The sequence below is a fragment of the Lathyrus oleraceus genome, chromosome 3 (genome assembly GCF_024323335.1).
Source record: "Lathyrus oleraceus cultivar Zhongwan6 chromosome 3, CAAS_Psat_ZW6_1.0, whole genome shotgun sequence".
Taxonomy (NCBI): domain Eukaryota; kingdom Viridiplantae; phylum Streptophyta; class Magnoliopsida; order Fabales; family Fabaceae; genus Lathyrus; species Lathyrus oleraceus.
This window is the reverse complement of record NC_066581.1, coordinates 239,831,308-239,848,973: the sequence shown is the minus strand read 5'-3', so window position 1 is coordinate 239,848,973 and position 17,666 is coordinate 239,831,308. Positions and strand designations below refer to the sequence as shown.

At 36.3% G+C, this 17,666-nt stretch overlaps 1 long non-coding RNA gene and 1 other non-coding gene across 2 annotated transcripts; one reads left to right on the top strand and one right to left on the bottom strand.

Annotated features, from left to right (window-relative positions):
* Window positions 1-7,656: 7,656 nt before the first annotated feature.
* Window positions 7,657-7,739, bottom strand: TRNAL-UAA (transfer RNA leucine (anticodon UAA)). Its single transcript has one exon. It is a non-coding gene; the product is annotated as a tRNA-Leu (tRNA).
* Window positions 7,740-15,068: 7,329 nt separating this feature from the next.
* On the top strand, window positions 15,069-16,410 carry LOC127126592 (uncharacterized). Its single transcript, XR_007805026.1, has 4 exons — window positions 15,069-15,150; window positions 15,712-15,762; window positions 16,171-16,242; window positions 16,367-16,410. It is a non-coding gene; the product is annotated as an uncharacterized LOC127126592 (long non-coding RNA).
* Window positions 16,411-17,666: the final 1,256 nt, after the last annotated feature.

Genomic DNA, 17,666 nt, shown 5'->3' with positions numbered 1-17,666 from the left:
TACAAACGTAATCATGATTCGACTTTGCTGCGCTGTGTGGATAAAAGGGAAGCAGAAAAGATTATGGAAGACATACATGACGGTGTTTTTGGGACTCATTCTAGTGGACATACGATGGCCAAGAAGATTCTGAGATCAGGGTATTATTGGTCTACCATGGAAGCTGATTGCCACCATCACTCCAGAATTTGTCACAAGTGCCAGATCTATGCGGACAAAGTACATGTACCTCCTGCTCCATTGAACGTGTTGACAGCACCTTGGCCCTTTGCAATGTGGGGCATTGATATGATTGGAGAGATTAAACCTACTGCTTCTAATGGACATCGTTTCATTCTTGTTGCTATTGATTATTTTACGAAGTGGGTAGAGGCAGCCTCATTTGCTTCTGTCACCAAGAATGTGGTGGCACGGTTCATCAAGAATAGTCTCATTTGTCGGTATGGCATCCCTGAAAGAGTTATCACTGATAATGGTACTAATTTGAACAACAAGATGATTACTGAACTCTGCACGCAGTTCAAAATAAAACACCATAACTCTTCTCCGTACCGGCCAAAGATGAATGGCGCCGTAGAAGCTGCTAATAAGAATATTAAGAAGATCATACAAAAGATGACAGTAACATACAAAGAATGGCATGAGATGTTACCCTTTGCTCTTCATGGTTATCGCACTTCAGTACGCACTTCGACAAGGGCAACTCCTTTCTCTTTAGTCTACGGAATGGAAGCCGTTTTACCAGTGGAAGTTCAGATTCCCTCCCTAAGAATTATGAAAGATGCAGGCTTAGATGAAGGGGAATGGATTCAGACTCGACTCGATCAGATAAATTTGATTGATGAAAAGAGACTTGCGGTTGTTTGTCATGGGCAGATATATCAGAAGCGCATGACCCAGGCATTTAACAAAAAGGTCAAGAGGCAGGGGTATCAAATTGGCGACTTGGTGATAAAGCGTATCATTCTACCACAAGGTGATCCCAGAGGCAAATGGACTCCCACATACGAAGGGCCATTTGTAGTTAAGGAGGTATTCTCTGGTGGAGCCATGATACTTGCTACAATGGATGGTGAAGACTTCCCACATCCCGTGAACGCAGACATAGTTAAAAAATACTACGCATAAAAGAGACCCGCTAGGTCGACGTATATAGGAAAAAGTAAGGGCATCCCGGCGAACCAAAAGGGTTCGGGCAAAAATTAGGGATAAACATATAAAAATGTACACCCGACAAGTCGAAAACCTGAAAAGGCGGCTTGGGCAAAAAAGGGTATCCTGGTGGACTGAAAACCTGAAAAGGCGGTCCAAGCAAAAATTAAGGATTAAAGCGTATAACTATGTCCTGTTCTCAGTCAGCTTCATCCAAGTTCAAGGGACTGAACAAGCCAATCACTTATATCCGACAGTAGGAGATGAGATGCTTGAAGACATAATGACAGTAGTAGAATTAAAATCAACAGGGCTTTTCCTTCATAGCTTTTTCTTTGTGTTCTCGACAATTTCCTCTTACTAGGATTTCTGTCTCCTTGTATTCAAATTGCCCGTTTATAGGCCCTCTTTCAAAATCAACACAATTTTATTTCCAAAAAGATGCTTTTATTTTACTTTCTCTATTTTGAATTAATATATGCATTTGAATATGATCGATGTTTACCAAAAATACATGCATAAAACAGAAATAGCAATTACTAAAAGACTTCAGGATCGAGGAGAAGGTCTAACCATGCTTTCCAATGAATCCGGTTGCTAATTCTATTCCCCAGCAAAAACCAGTTATTCCCCAGAAGAAATTAGCATCACTAGACAGACTAGTCGTCTCTTCCATCCCCAGCCAGGCTCTGTTGAGTATTTCTACCATCAGACAGGAATCAAGTATCCCCAGCTAAGAAAGGGTCATCAATACTAATATCTCCAACCAGAATATTGGGATTTATTTTGCCCTGGAAGAACTCCTCAGACGCATAATTCATTCATTACATCATTTCGCAGCATATGCATGCATACAATGTTCGCATTTATTTTCAAAAGCATAAAACATCTCATGCATCATGACATGGCATGAAGCTAACTTTATTTTTCAGGTCAATTATCCTCCTGATATAGTCAAAATAAAGATCCATTCAGACGAATATCTTTATCGATTACATTCAAGATTCAGATACATCTTTCAGATATAATCCATATGAACATTCATTCTGACAAGCATTCTGACATCCTCCTAATGATGGCATCTTTAAGCCCATCCTAGACATTTATTGCAAATACAACGTATACAAATATTATCAGATATAGCCTAACGTACTGTTTATTCTGATTCAGCCCAACATGTGATTTCTTCAACTATTCCAATATGGTCTAACGTACGACCCATTTGGGTGTTCATCCCCTCAGATACTACCTAGCGTACGGTACATTCCGAGGTGTAGTCTAGCGTACGACTACTTTTTGTCAGATACAGCCTAACGTACGGCTCATTCTGCAACTCAGATACGATCTAACGTACGATCCATTCTGATCTTTATTTCCTCAGATACTACCTAGCATACGGTACATTCCGAGGTGTAGTCTAGCGTACGACTACTTTTTGTCAGATACAGCCTAACGTACGACTCATTCTGCAACTCAGATACGATCTAACGTACGATCCATTCTGATCTTTATTCCTCAGATACTACCTAGCGTACGGTACATTCCGAGGTGTAGTCTAACGTACGACTACTTTCGTCAGATACAGCCTAACGTACGGCTCATTCTGCAACTCAGATACGATCTAGCGTACGATCCATTCTGATTCTTACTTCATCAGATACAGCCTAACATACGGCTCATTCTGCAACTCAGATACGATCTAGCGTACGATCCATTCTGATTCTTACTTCGTCAGATACAGCCTAACGTACGGCTCATTCTGCAACTCAGATTTGATCTAGCGTATGATCCATTCTGATCCTTTATCCCCAGTGAAGTCGTCAGCCTAATGGATGATTCACTATACGGTCTAGCGTACGACCCGGTGTGGCACCCATGTCTTCAAATGTGGTCTGATGTATGACACACTCTGAAGCTCTCATCATCAAACTTCCTGGATGGCATCTTTAAGCCCATCTCCATCAAGACTAACTTTTAATTAACAAGCGCAAATTTTTGGGGCATTCTAAGTGTTCAATAATCTTCCACCTCCAGATCACGAATGGCGTACATACCATTCTTACTCTCTCGGTTTAAGAATATTGAACAGGGGCAGCTGTCATACCCCAAAATTTGCCCGTTAATCTTTCAAGACATTTTTCAAGGCACTCCCACTCATTTTTCAAGACATTGATCTTAAAGGAACAAAGACCCAGCACACAGGTGGCCAAATCCAGAAAATGACTTAAACTGGCATGCTCGCTAGGCGAGCAAATCCTTCGCTAGGCGAAGCCCACGCTCCAGCCCTCGCTCCAGCGAGTTTTGATGAGTTGGCTATTGGAATGCTCGCTACCTGCTCGCTAGATGCTCGCCTAGCGAGTAGGTACTAGCTATGCATTTGTCCAAATCTGGGAGCGTTCGCTAGAGCCTCGCTAAGCGCTCGCCTAGCGAACCCTTCGCTATCCCACTCGCTTAGCGAAGCTTGCGGATACCAGGAATTTTGGGCTTCACTCTGAGCCCATCAGGTCACAAAAAAAATCATTATAAATACCAGAGCTTCATTCAGAAAAAAGGGGAACGAAAAAGAAAGGGGAGAAACACAAACACACATAGACAGCAAACCCTGGAGGCTAACCAAGAGAATTCAGAGCAACCCTAAAGGAAACCCTGAAGGAAACTCATCTGCACAAAGGTTACCTCCGCCCAACTCAATCCGGCACCAACCCTAAGAGTGATCTGCCAATTCAACGGTGCAATTCAATTGCAAACAGGTTCGCACTACCACTACCGCTTTGTGTTCCCAATTTACATGTGGCATTATGATTGAATTTATAAATGTATCTTAGGTTTTGCATATGGATTTAAGTATGCATGAATGTCTGGAATGTTTAACCATGTAATTTCTGTAATGGATGCCATATGGTTTGGAGTCTTCTGAAATCGTACTGTTATTAAACCCAGAACCCGCAGCCGTTCGCTAGCACATCGCTAAGCGAACATGTAGCGGATGTTCGTCAAGCCTTCGCTAGGCGAGGCAGTAGCGAACATGACAGTCGCTGATTTTTTTTCTGTTCTGTTCTGTGCTTATCTGACATGTTCTATTATAACTGTGTATCATTTGCCTGACATTATTACTGCTGCGATCCTTTTTTACGGTGCAACTATTGATTGCACTCCGTCTTGGTATTCTAACCCGTTTGTTGAATTTTTGCGAGGGCTCACATACTCCCGAAGAAGGTAGCTTGCTAGGTATTCCACTTTATTTGTGGGATACCCTTGTGGAGATTCATTCTAATTACCTAATTGATTACAAATGTTGCCTTGGAATACATGATCTTGGCCCTCTCTTTGTTGCCTTACGGTATTACGGTCATGTCCCGCGAATGTGGGGATACACTTAGCAAAGACCCTACGATTAAATCATCATGTCCCTATAAGATAAATCATAGTCCCTCGGATGTTGCTTTCGAATATATGATTTTGTCCCTCGATGGCCGTCATTGTAGCCTACGGTTAAGTGATGATCGTCCCTTCGAATGCTAAGGTATCCTTACAAATGTTGCCTTCAATGACCAATCGATGACCCTACGATGTCCCTTTACATCCAAAGGATAAGACTACTTACTTCTCAATAGTAAGGACAGTTTTACCCTCATAAGGATAGGAAATACCCATAAAGACCTTGGGTAGGTATAACTCTTAAATGCTTACTCACGACTTAAAACACTTTTCACACCTCACACTATGCAAAACCTCTATTAGAAAATCACCACTTGGTATACATTCGCACTAGAATCATTGTCGGGTTATATTTTTCTAAACAGCTTTCAAAATTAAACGAGATAAACACTTTGTATACATTCGTACAAGAATCATTACAAAGTTAAACTCTCTTTTTCAAAACATTTTCTAAGTATTTCTCAAACACTTTTTCAAACAAGGAAAACATAAGTGATTAAGCAATTAAGAGCCCATGGATAACCATGGATACAAAGGGTCCTAGCACCTTCCCTTTGTATAATGTACCTCCCGAACCCAAAATCTAATCAAGGTCTTTCCTGTTCTTTTCCGCCTTTCCTTATTGGATAAAAGAAAAGTCGGTGTCGACTCTTGCTATCCGCGACATTTGCTTTCCGAAGCAAAAGCACCCAAAGTCAGTTCACCGTATGACACATGTGCATATGTAATCAAGAGAAAGGATGAGGTACTTAAAGTGTTTAAGAAGTTCAAGTCCATGGTTAAAAGCAAAAGCGGTCACAAAATCAAAGTTCTCAAAATGGATGGTGCAGGAAAATATGTCTAAAATGAATTTGGTAGGTTTTTTTGATCAAAAGGGCATAGTACATAAGGTAGTACCGCCTTATACATCACAATAAAATAGTGTTTCCAAATGGAAGAATCAGTCAATCATGAAAATGGTGAGAAGAATGTTGAAAGGGAAGAACTTGCTGAAAGAGTTATGAGGAGAAGTAGTGTCCAGATTTGCATATTTGTTGAATACATTTCCAACAAAGAAGCTTGAAAATATTACACAATATGAAATATGGTCTGGATTTAAATCGAATCTGAGTCACTTGAGAGTTTTTGGTTCGACATCATATCAGCATGTTCCGGGATAGTTTAGAAAGAAGCTGGGTGATAATGCATAATTGATGATTCTTATAGGGTATCACTCTACTGATGGTTACAAAGTATTTGATGTAACAAATAGAAGGATCATGATTAGTAGGGATGTCATTGTCGACGAAATAAAAGAGTTGCAGTTGAATGCAACCAGTTGTTATAATATGTCATCTAATTACACTAATAAGAAATGCGTTCATGTAGTGTTGGAAGGTACAGAACCAACCCCCGTTGAAGACCAAATGGAAGAAAATGTTAGAAGATCATCAAAGCAAAAAAGTTTTGAATTTGGTGAGAAAGAAAATTATAAAAAAACTTGAAGTAGAAAATATTTTTATAACATTATTTTTAATGTAGTATACAATAATTGATAAAAAACATTGTTGGCTGTGGGGTTTGAACCCACGCACACTTATGTGGTGAAGATCTTAAGTCTTCCCCCCTTAACCTCTCGAGCAAACCAACTTGTTGTTATTTTTTTCACATACAATAATTAAATAGACAAAATTCCACATAGATTCAATTTCATGAACAATCTAGAACTAAGAAGAAACTAATAACCAATCCCATTCTTACAAAATCAACAAACCCTAACACACAAAAATTCCTTACACCGCATCGAATCAAATCAAAAGATTTCACATTCATTCATCTTCAATGGTGGAACATTTGGAATCAATTTTCGGCACAAAGAAATACAGGGTGAATTGTCCATTCTACTTCAAGATCAGAGCATGCAGACACATCGATCAATGCTCCAGGCTCCACACGAAGCCAATCATCATCCCCCTCCTTCCCCCCCACCTCTCTCTCTCTCTCCCCCCCTTATAGTTCTAAGTTTCAACAATAAACATATATATTTGTGTTGGTACTCCATCTAGTGAAGAATAATTGTTATGGAATTATAGGGTTGGCCATCTCATCTTTAAAGATCTCAATGTTTTGCAAAGGAAAAAGATCGTGACCAGATTGCCATTGATCAACATACCAGCTAAAATTTGTTAATACTGTGTGCAAATAAAGTAACATAAGGGAAAATTCAGCAATGATGAATGTTTTAGAACCAAGTGTCACCTTGAGGTGGTGTATTCTGATGTGTGTGGACCGATGCAAGTTGATTCCATTAGTGGCAATATATTTTATCACACTAATTGATGATTATAGTATAAAACCATGGGCGTACATAATCAAGAGAAAGGATGAGGTACTTAAAATGTTTAAGAAGTTCAAGTCCATGGTTGAAATGAAAAGCGGTCACAAAATTAAAGTTCTCAAAACGGATGCTGGAGGAAAATATGTCTCAAATGAATTTGGTAGGTTTTTTGACTAAAAGGGCATAAGACATAAGGTAGTACCGCCTTATATATCACAATAAAATAGTGTTTCCAAATGGAAGAATCACTCGATCATGAACATGGTGAGAAGACTTTTGAAAGGGAAGAACTTGCTGAAAGAGTTATGAGGAGAAGTAGTGTCCAGAGCTGCATATTTGTTGAATACTTTTCCAACAAGGAAACTTGAGAGTTTTCGGTTCCGTAGCATATCAACGTGTGCCGAGATAGCTTAGAAAGAAGTTGGGTGATAATGGAGAATTGATGATTCTTATAGGGTATCACTCTATCGGTGGTTACAAAATATTTGATACAACATATAGAAGGATCATGATTAGTAGGGATGTCATAATATTTCAACCAGTTACACTAATAAGAAATGCTTTCATGAAGTGCTGGAAGGTACAAAACCATCCCCCATTGAAAACCAAATGAAAGAAAATGTTAGAAGATCATCAAAGCAAAAATGTTTTGAATTTGGTGAGAAAGAAAATTATATAAACAAAATGATGTAAAAAATATTTTTATAACTTTATTTTTTATGTAGTATAAACTAAATGGGAAAAAACATTGTTGGCTGGGGGGTTCGAACCCACGCGCACTTATGTGCAGAAGATCTTAAGTCTTCCCCCTTAACCTCTCGGGCAAACTAGCTTGTCGTTATTTTTTCACATACAATAATTAATCAAACATATTTCCACTTATATTAAATTTTATGAACAATCTAGAACTAAGAAGAAACTTATGACCAATCCCATTCTTACAAAATCAGAAAACCGTAACGCAGAAAAATTCCTTACTCCGCATCGAATCAAATCAAACGATTTCACATTCATTCATCTTCGACGGTGGAACATTTGGAATCAATTTTCGGCACAGAGAAAGATAGAGTGAATTGTCCATTCTACTTCAAGATCGAAGCATGCAGACATAACGATCAATGCTCCAGGCTCCACACAAAGCCATGCATCATCTCTCTCTCTTTCTCTCTCCGAGTGTTCAACGCATATGACAGGAAGGAAATATTGGTTTGTTACAATCAATCTTTTCATGAAGAACAAAGTAAAGTTCGTAGATGATACCACTCTAGCGGTGGAAGAGATCAGTGATGTATCGATCAAGAGAATGGATGGTGGAAATTCTTTGATAAAGGATGTATTGTATATCCCCAAAATAAAGTGTAATCTTCTAAGTATTGGCCAATTTCTTGGGAAGGATTAGAATATTCATATGGAGAACCAGATGTTATGCGTTATGGATGCAAACAAAGTTTTTGTCCCAAAAGTTTCTATGACTCCCAATAGAACTTTTAAAGTTGAGTTGAAGGTTATGGAGCATAGGTGTCATGCAACTGCAGCTAGTAGAGAATAATTGTTATGGCATTATAGGGTTGGCCATCTCAACTTTAGAGATCTCAACGTCTTGAAAAGGAAAAAGATAGTTACCAGATTGCCATTGATCAACATACTAATTGAAATTTGTCAAGACAGTGTACAAACGAAGCAACATAAGGGAAAATTCAGCAAGGATGCATGTTTTAGAACCAAGGTCACCTTGAGGTGGTGTATTCTGATGTGTGTGAACCGATGCAAGTTGATTCCATTGGTGACAATAGATATTTTATCACACTCATTGATGATCGTAGTATAAAACCATGGGCGTACGTAATCAAGAGAAAGGATGAGGTACTTAAAGTGTTTAAGAAGTTCAAGTCCATGGTTGAAAGGAAAAGCGGTCACAAAATCAAAGTTCTCAAAAACGGATGGTGGAGGAAAATATGTCTCAAATGAATTTGGTAGGTTTTTTGATCAAAGTGGCATAGTACATATGGTAGTACCACCTTATATATCCCAATAAAACAGTGTTTCCAAATGGAAGAATCACTCGATCATGAACATGGTGAGAAGAATGTTGAAAGGGAAGAACTGGTTGAAAGAGTTATGAGGAGAAGCAGTCTCCAGAGCTGCATATTTGTTGAATACATTTCCAACAAATAAGCTTGAAAGTATTACACAAGAGGAAACATGGTCTGGATTTATACCAAATCTGAGTCACTTGAGAGTTTTCGGTTCGGTATCATATCAGCATATGCTGGGATAACATAGAAAGAAGTTGGGTGATAATGGCGAATTGATGATTCTTGTAGGGTATCACTATACTTATGGTTAAAAAATATTTGATGCAACAAATAGAAGGATCAAGATTAGTAGGGTTGTCATTGTCGATGAAATAAAAGAGTTGTGGTAGAGTGCAACCGATTGTTATAATATGTCAACCAATTACACTAATAAGAAATGCGTTCATGCAGTGTTAGAAGGTACAGAACAAGCCCCCGTTGAAGACTAAATGGAAGAAAATGTTACAAGATCATCAAAGCAAAAAAGTTTTGAATTTGGTGAGAAAGAAAATTATAAAAAAACTTGAAGTAGAAAAGATTTTTATAACATTATTTTTAATGTAGTATACAATAATTGATAAAAAAACATCGTTGGATATGGGGTTCAAACCCACACACACTTATGTATGCATATCTTACAGCTTATGCCTTAATCTCTGCAAGTGAGGTTCTTGATGAAGAACCTATAGACTATAAGGAAGTTATGAGGAGTCAAAATAAGACTGCAATCAATTTGGCAAAGAATTCGATAGCGGATGGACGAAGGAAACACATCGAAATAAGGTTTCATTATCTTCGAGAGCAAGTTGCAAAAGGGAAGCTGAATCTTGAACACTGCAGAAATGAGAATCATATTGCAGACATCATGACGAAAGGAGTGCAGGTCGAAGTGTTCAGGAAGTTAAGATTTATGATGAATATAGATAGGTTAGGAATAATAAATTAGGTGGTGTCTTGAATTGTAATTTCTTGTGTCGGAGAAGGTTACTCGATAGAGAGAAGGAAGTGTCGAAACATTTATGTCAAAATGTCGAAGCAGGTTGCTCGACAAAGATTTTGACTTAGGCTTATTTTGTAATTTTAGCTGAATTAGGCTAGTTAGAGTTTTTTCTTAGAGAGCAAGCAAACACAACCTATAAATAGAGAGTAACCCATATTATTGATTGTAATACAACTCAAAAGTGCAGTTGCACAGTTGAATAAAATATCACAGTTTGAGAGCGGAGGGAAACTCTGCATAAACAAATTTTTCTTCTTCTTTTTCTCGTCAAAATCCTAATTTCATTTCTTCCCTAATTTTTCAGCTTTTTCTATTCTTCTTTCATTATCAATTGTGTAGCGAAATTCTCAATAAATTTTGGTGAATTTCTAACAATTTCAAGTTTCAACGGTAAACATATATATTTGTGTTGGTACTTTTGTGATACCATTATTAAGAAAATTGAAGCATCCGGAACTCGGACAATGTTTATACACTATACTGACTGATTAGTGGTCGAATACCATCGGTAGTGATGCTTTTGTGTTAAATCAAAAACAAAAATTATAAATTTTTACTTTGAAATAAAGTAAAATAATAATTGAACTCCATTTTAAATGAAGAAATTTTAATTTTGAAATAAACTATTAAAGGAAAATAAAAAATGAAACATATCCTTAATTAATTATTATTTTGTTGACATAGTAAAATCAGAAATGGTCTTTCTACTCAATTTTTGCAAGTGACCCAATTGCTAAAAAATGTTAGAAGATCATCCAAGCAAAGAAGTTTTGAATTTGGTGAGAAAGAAAATTATATAAAAATAACTTGATGTAAATATGATTTTTATAACTTTATTTTTTATGTAGTACAAACTGATTGGGAAAAAAACATTGCTGGTTGTGGGGTTCGAACACGAAGCCAAGCATCATCCCCCTCCTTTTCTCTCTCTCTCTCTCTCTCTCTCTCTCTCTCTCTATCTATCTATCTATCTATCTATCTATCCATCTCTCTTTCCCCCTTGTAGTTCTAAGTTTCAACAGTAAAGATATATATTTGTGTTGGTACTGCAGCTAGTGGAGAATAATTGTTATGGAATTATAGGGTTGGCCATTTCATCTTTAGAGATCTCAATGTTTTGCAAAGGAAAAAAATGGTTACCATATTGCCATTGATCAACATACCAGCTGAAATTTGTCAAAACCGTATGCAAACAAAGTAACATAAGGGAAATTTCAACAATGATGAATGTTTTAGAACCAAGTGTCACCTCGAGGTGGTGTATTTTGATGTGTGTGGTCCGATGCAAGTTGATTCCATTGGTGACAATATATATTTTATCACACTAATTGATGATCATAGTATAAAACCATGGGCGTACATAATCAAGAGAAAGGATGAGGTACTTAAAGTGTTTAAGAAGTTCGAGTCCATGGTTGAAAGGAAAAGTGGTCACAAAACCAAAGTTCTCAAAACGGATGGTGGAGGAAAATATGTCTCAAATGAATTTGGTAGGTATTTTGATTAAAAGGGCATAGTACATAAGGTAGTACCGCCATATATATCACAATAAAATAGTGTTCCCAAATGGAAGAATCACTCGATCATGAACATGGTGAGAAGAATTTTGAAAGGGAAGAACTTGCTGAAAGATTTATGAGGAGAAGCAGTATTCAGAGCTGCATATTTGTTGAATACATTTCCAACATAGAAACTTGACAGTTTTCGGTTCGGTAGCATATCAGCGTGTGCCGAGATAGCTTAGAAAGAAGTTGGGTGATAATGGAGAATTGATGATTCTTATAGGGTATCACTCTACCGGTGGTTACAAAATATTTGATACAACAAATAGAAGGATCATGATTAGTAGAGATGTCATTTTCGACGAAATAAAAGAGTTGCAGTAGAGTGCAACCGATTGTTATAATATGTCAACCAGTTATACTAATAAGAAATGCGTTCATGCAGTGCTAGAAGGTACAAAACCAGCGATTTTTTTTTTAAATAACCATGTTTTTCAAAAATAATACGAAAATAACCAACTTTTCAAATTTTTTTCCAAAATAACCATGTTTCCCAAAAAATATAAGAGGAGGCGCCAGATGCATTGGCGCACATGCATTGGACCTCATGAAGAGGCGTCAATACAGCTGGCGCCTGCATGGCATGTGTGTTTTGAAAATAAAATCTATTTCTGCAACAAACAAGAATCGAACACACAACCTTTGGATCAACAATGAAAGACATTACCATTGCACCACAGACCCTTCATGTTAATTTGTTTCATCATATATTTAATGAGCATTGTTCAATTGTATTTTTTAAATTGTATTAAAATAAAACACAAAATAATTTTATTAATAAAACACAAACTATATATATATATATATATAACTATATAAAACTATATAAAACTATATATATATATATATATATATATATATATATATATATATATATATATATATATATAGTTTTATATATATATATATATATATATATATATATATATATATATATATATATATATATATAGTTTTATATATATATATATATGGATTGGCGCCTTCTCACACATGCCATGCAGGCGCCAGCTGTATTGGCGCCTCCCTTTGCAGGGCCATGCAGGCGCCACAAGCATTGGCGCCTCTTCATGAGGCCCAATGCATGTGCACCAATGCATCTGGCGCCTCCTCTTATATTTTTGGGGAAACATGGTTATTTTGGAAAAAAATTTGAAAAGTTGGTTATTTTCGTATTATTTTTGAAAAACATGGTTATTTAAAAAAAAATCCAAAACCAGCACCCATTGAAGACCAAATGAAAGAAAATGTTAGAAGATCATCCAAGCAAAAAAAATTTAGAGTTTGGTGAGAAAGAAAATGATATAAAAATAACTTGATGTAAAAAAGATTTTTATAACTTCATTTTTTATGTAGTATAAACTAATTGGGAAAAAACATTGTTGGCTGTGGGGTTCGAACACGAAGCCAAGCATCACCCCCCCCCCCCCCCCCCCTCTCTCTCTCTCTCTCTCTCTCTCTCTCTCTCTCTCTCTCTCTCCCCCTTGTAGTTCTATGTTTCAATATTAAACATATATATTTGTGTTGGTACTGCAGCTAGTGGAGAATAATTGTTATGGAATTATAGGGTTGTCCATATCATCTTTAGAGATCTCAACGTTTTGCAAAGGAAAAAAATGGTTACCAGATTGCCATTGATCAACATACCAGCTGAAATTTGTCAAGACCGTGTGCAAGCAAAGTAACATAAGGAGAAATTCAACAATGATGAATGTTTTAGAACCAAGTGTCACCTTGAGGTGGTGTATTCTGATGTGTGTGGACCGATACAAGTTGATTCCATTGGTGACAATATATATTTTATCACACTAATTGATGATCATAGTATAAAATCATGGTCGTACATAATAAAGAGAAAGGATGAGGTACTTAAAGTGTTTAAGAAGTTCGAGTCCATGGTTGAAAGGAAAAGCGGTCACAAAATCAATGTTTTCAAAACGGATGGTGGAGGAAAATATGTCTTAAATGAATTTAGTAGGTCTTCTGATTAAAAGGGCATAGTACATAAGGTAGTACCGCCTTATATATCACAATAAATAATTTGATGATTCTTATAGGGTATCACTCTACCGGTGGTTACAAAATATTTGATACACACTACGCCAAAAACTGGAATAGACAGCGCACCTTAGAGGGCGCTTTATTACAAAATCGCACTCTAAAGTGAAGCGAAAAAATAAGGAGCGAACAACTGGAATAGACAGCGCACTTTAGAGGGCGCTTTTGTAATAAAGCGCCCTCTAAGGTGAAGCGAAAAAATAAGGAGGAGATAGAGGGACAACAATACAGGGCGCTTTTTAGAAAGCGCCCTCTAAGGTTACCCTTAGAGGGCGCTTTTAAAAAAGCGCTCTATAAGTCCATGTGCATTTCCAGTTTATAAAGCGCTTTTGGAAAGCCTTAGAGAGCGCTTTCATAAGCGCCCTCTTAGGCCCCCTTTAGAGGGTGCTTTTTTTCCACAAGCGCCCTCTAAGGTCCCCTTTAGTAAACATTAAAATTATAACATACTGCGCGTTTTGTTATTTCACTCTCTGTTATTTTCGTTCTTTTTCACGTTAGGGTTCTCACTGCTACGATTTTCGCTACTTCTAAGGCGTTCTCCTTCCACCTCTGTTAGATCTACGACGTTTCCTCCTTCTATTAATTCGTTGTTAGCTGTTCGATTTTGACACCATAGTATTTTTCTAATCTTCATATTACTTGGTTTCTCTTCTGACGTTCGCTATTGTTCATTTTTGGTTTCTCTTCTGACTTCGAAGAACTTAATTGGAGTTCTAGATATATACGGATTCGAGATTTTCAAGACAAACAGGTTCTTAATCTTAACCACCCTCTTGCCTAATTTTATACGAAGTTTATAGACGTATGCACATTTGGCCAATCTCTGTGATCAAATTTTTTGTGTTCTCTATTTACATTTTTCGTATCTATTTACTTTTGAACCACAGTTATTGTTCTAACAGTAACTAACTTTACATCGGCCCTGTTTAGCTTCGAGCAATTTTGTATCAATTTGACAAATGAGAAGTTACAGCAGCATTTCAACCAGGTTTGATTTTTCTACTATCTCCTGGTAAACAATTTCTATAGACTCAAATAACACTTCATTATTTCATTATGCAGCATGTCTTCAAAATGGAGCAAGAGGAATATACAAAGGAAGAAATTGATTGGAGTTATATAGAGTTCGTTGATAATCAAGATGTTCTCGATCTTATTGAGAAGGTGCAACTCACCCTTGCATTTTTGTCATTTTAGAAAAGTTCTATCAGTTTGTCATCTCATTCTTGTTTATAACTTCAGAAACCTGGCGGCGTTATTGCTCTTTTGGACGAGGCCTGGTATGTATTAAATGACAATAGTTCAAATATTTGTATTATAGTTAATGGTTTGTTTATGTCATTTTACATAATGTAAAGTGGTGTTAGCGCATGCAAATATATATACTTTGAGCAATAACTATGTTTTATAAAACTAGCACTTACCAGTTAAGCTACCCTACCCACTCACTTGCCTAACAGAGGGTTTAATTAAACTTCTTGAACATCGTCGTGGCCAGGATGGCGCATATATTGGATGCATGAAGTCAGGAGACGTGATATCAGAAGAGTACTTTCCTCTATCTGAATTAATTCTGATTATTTATTTATGATGATAGATCTGAGGAAATAGTTGCCAGTTTTTATGTGTAGATGGTCCCAAAAGATTTTGTTTTAAGATGTCTAAAATTGTTCATTTTTAAAAATTGAACATGTGTTGAATTTTATTCATTATTATCTGTTATCCATTTTTGTCGAGTTATTACTGTAGGTTTTTATTTTTCAGTAAATACTTTGAAGTTACCACATTTGTAGATGTAACTGATTATCTTAATTTTCATCCCTTTGCAAGTCTTTAGGCATGTCTCATTTTTGCCAATAAAATTTGCATTCCCTGGTGTTTAGATATTCCCAACCAGTATCTTAATTTCTAATGAGTAATGAAAGTTTCTATTTTGAATTGATATGTACTTAATCTTTTCTTAGTACAATTATATTTCTTTATCGCATGTTATTTTCTCCTTCATAACTACAATATCATTTTGTTTCATAATTTTTTTACAAATTTGACCTTTTCAATTGTGATTTTATATTCAACTTATATGCTCTGTATTTTATCCTTTTTTTCCAGGGGAAAGCCTTGGTATGAACCTGATTGGTGGAAATTTGGGGATGAAAAATCGTAAGTAATAATACCATTTAGATGAGAAAATATTTGGTGATTATTTTTTTTTTGTTTATTCAGGAATGATCTTCAATGTGATTATGGCTTAATATATTATTTGTTGAAACCAAATCTTATTGAATGGGTAAATTAATGATCTTCAGTCTTCACAAAATATCACATCAGTGCCAAGTACTAACATATATTAGAGGCAACAAATAATTTTTAACTTCAGCATACTCATCTCTATGATATTATAAGTTATAACTCCTGATGGAAAATGCATGTTGGATACTTTTGACTGAAGTCTCTTTATGTATAAATATTGCACATGATTTTTTTTTCTTTTTTAGTATGGATCTCCATATTGAGCTGCTTTATTTTTACAATGTGTATCTCATCTCTATTGATTTATTTTGTTTTTAGGTATTTCCGACATGCATCTGGTTCACTTGTTATACTTTCAAAGAATTTGGCACAGTACATTAACATAAACAGGTTAATCTTGATGGTATTAAATGTTGCTTTTTCTTTAACTCTGTTTCCTTTTGAAAGATACTTTCTCCTATTTTGTCTTCCTATCTAGTAATATATCTTTGATTGATCCGAAAACAAAATGTAGTGTATCTTTGAAGACATATGCTTATAAAACTACCTATTCCAAAGCTGTTTGTATTCAAACCGGCATGCGAGGAATGACTGCTAGAAATGAACTTCGATTTAGGAAGCGGACCCTAAGAAGACTGCGGCTAGCAAAAAAACATACATCTCAGAGATGCTTTTGCTACTTAGTTTTATTTCTTTTTAAGTTATGAATTGGTTGTATATTTAGAATCTTTAGAAGTTAAACGATTATATATCAGTGGATTGTTGTATATGTATGGATTGTTGTATATAAGGCTTGTTGAATGCAATGTGTGAAAAAGGGCTTCAAATTATACAGTTTTAGGTGTACTGCTTCAATATACAGGTTGTCTAAAATAAAATAAAAAATATAGCGCTTTTTAAAAAAAAAATTAAATAACCACCCACTTTAGAGGGCGCTTTCCAAAATAAGCGTCCTCTAAACCCTTTAAATTTCCACTTTAGAGGGCGCTTTCCAATAAAAGCGCCCTCTAAACCCTTAAAAGTTTCCACTTTAGAGGGCGCTTTCCAGTAAAAGCGCCCTCTAAACCCTTAAAAGTTTCCACTTTAGAGGGCGCTTTCTTTAAAAAGCGCCCTCTAAAGTGGCCCTTAAAGGGCTTAAAGAGCCACTTTAGAGAGCGCTTTCACCAGGAAAAAAAGCGCTGTCTTTACCTATGCCAGCGCCAGATTAGAGGGCGCTTTAAAGCGCTGTTATAGGCCAAAAAAAGCGCCCTCTTTTCCCTTATTTGGCGTAGTGACAACAAATAGAAGGATCATGATTAATAGGGATGTAATTTTCGACGAAATAAAAGAGTTGCAGTAGAGTGCAACCGATCGTTATAATATCTCAACCAGTTACACAAATAAGGAATGCGTTCATGCGGTGCTGGAAGGTACAAAACCAGCCCCCGTTGAAGACCAAATGAAAGAAAATGTTAGAAGATCATCCAAGCAAAAAAGTTTTGAATTTGGTGAGAAAGAAAATAATATAAAAATAACTTGATGTAAAAATGATATCTATAACTTTATTTTTTATGTAGTATAAAGTATTTGGGAAAAAATTATTGTTGGTTGTGGGGTTCGAACACGAAGCCAAGCATCATCCCCCTCTTTCTCTCTCTCTCTCTCTCTCCCTCTCTCTCTATCTCTCTCTCTCTCTCTCTCCCTTGTAGTTCTATGTTTTAACAGTAAACATATATATTTATGTTGGTACTACAGCTAGTGGAGAATAATTGTTATGGAATTATAGGGTTGGCCATCTCATCTTTAGAGATCTCAACATTTTGCAAAGGAAAAAA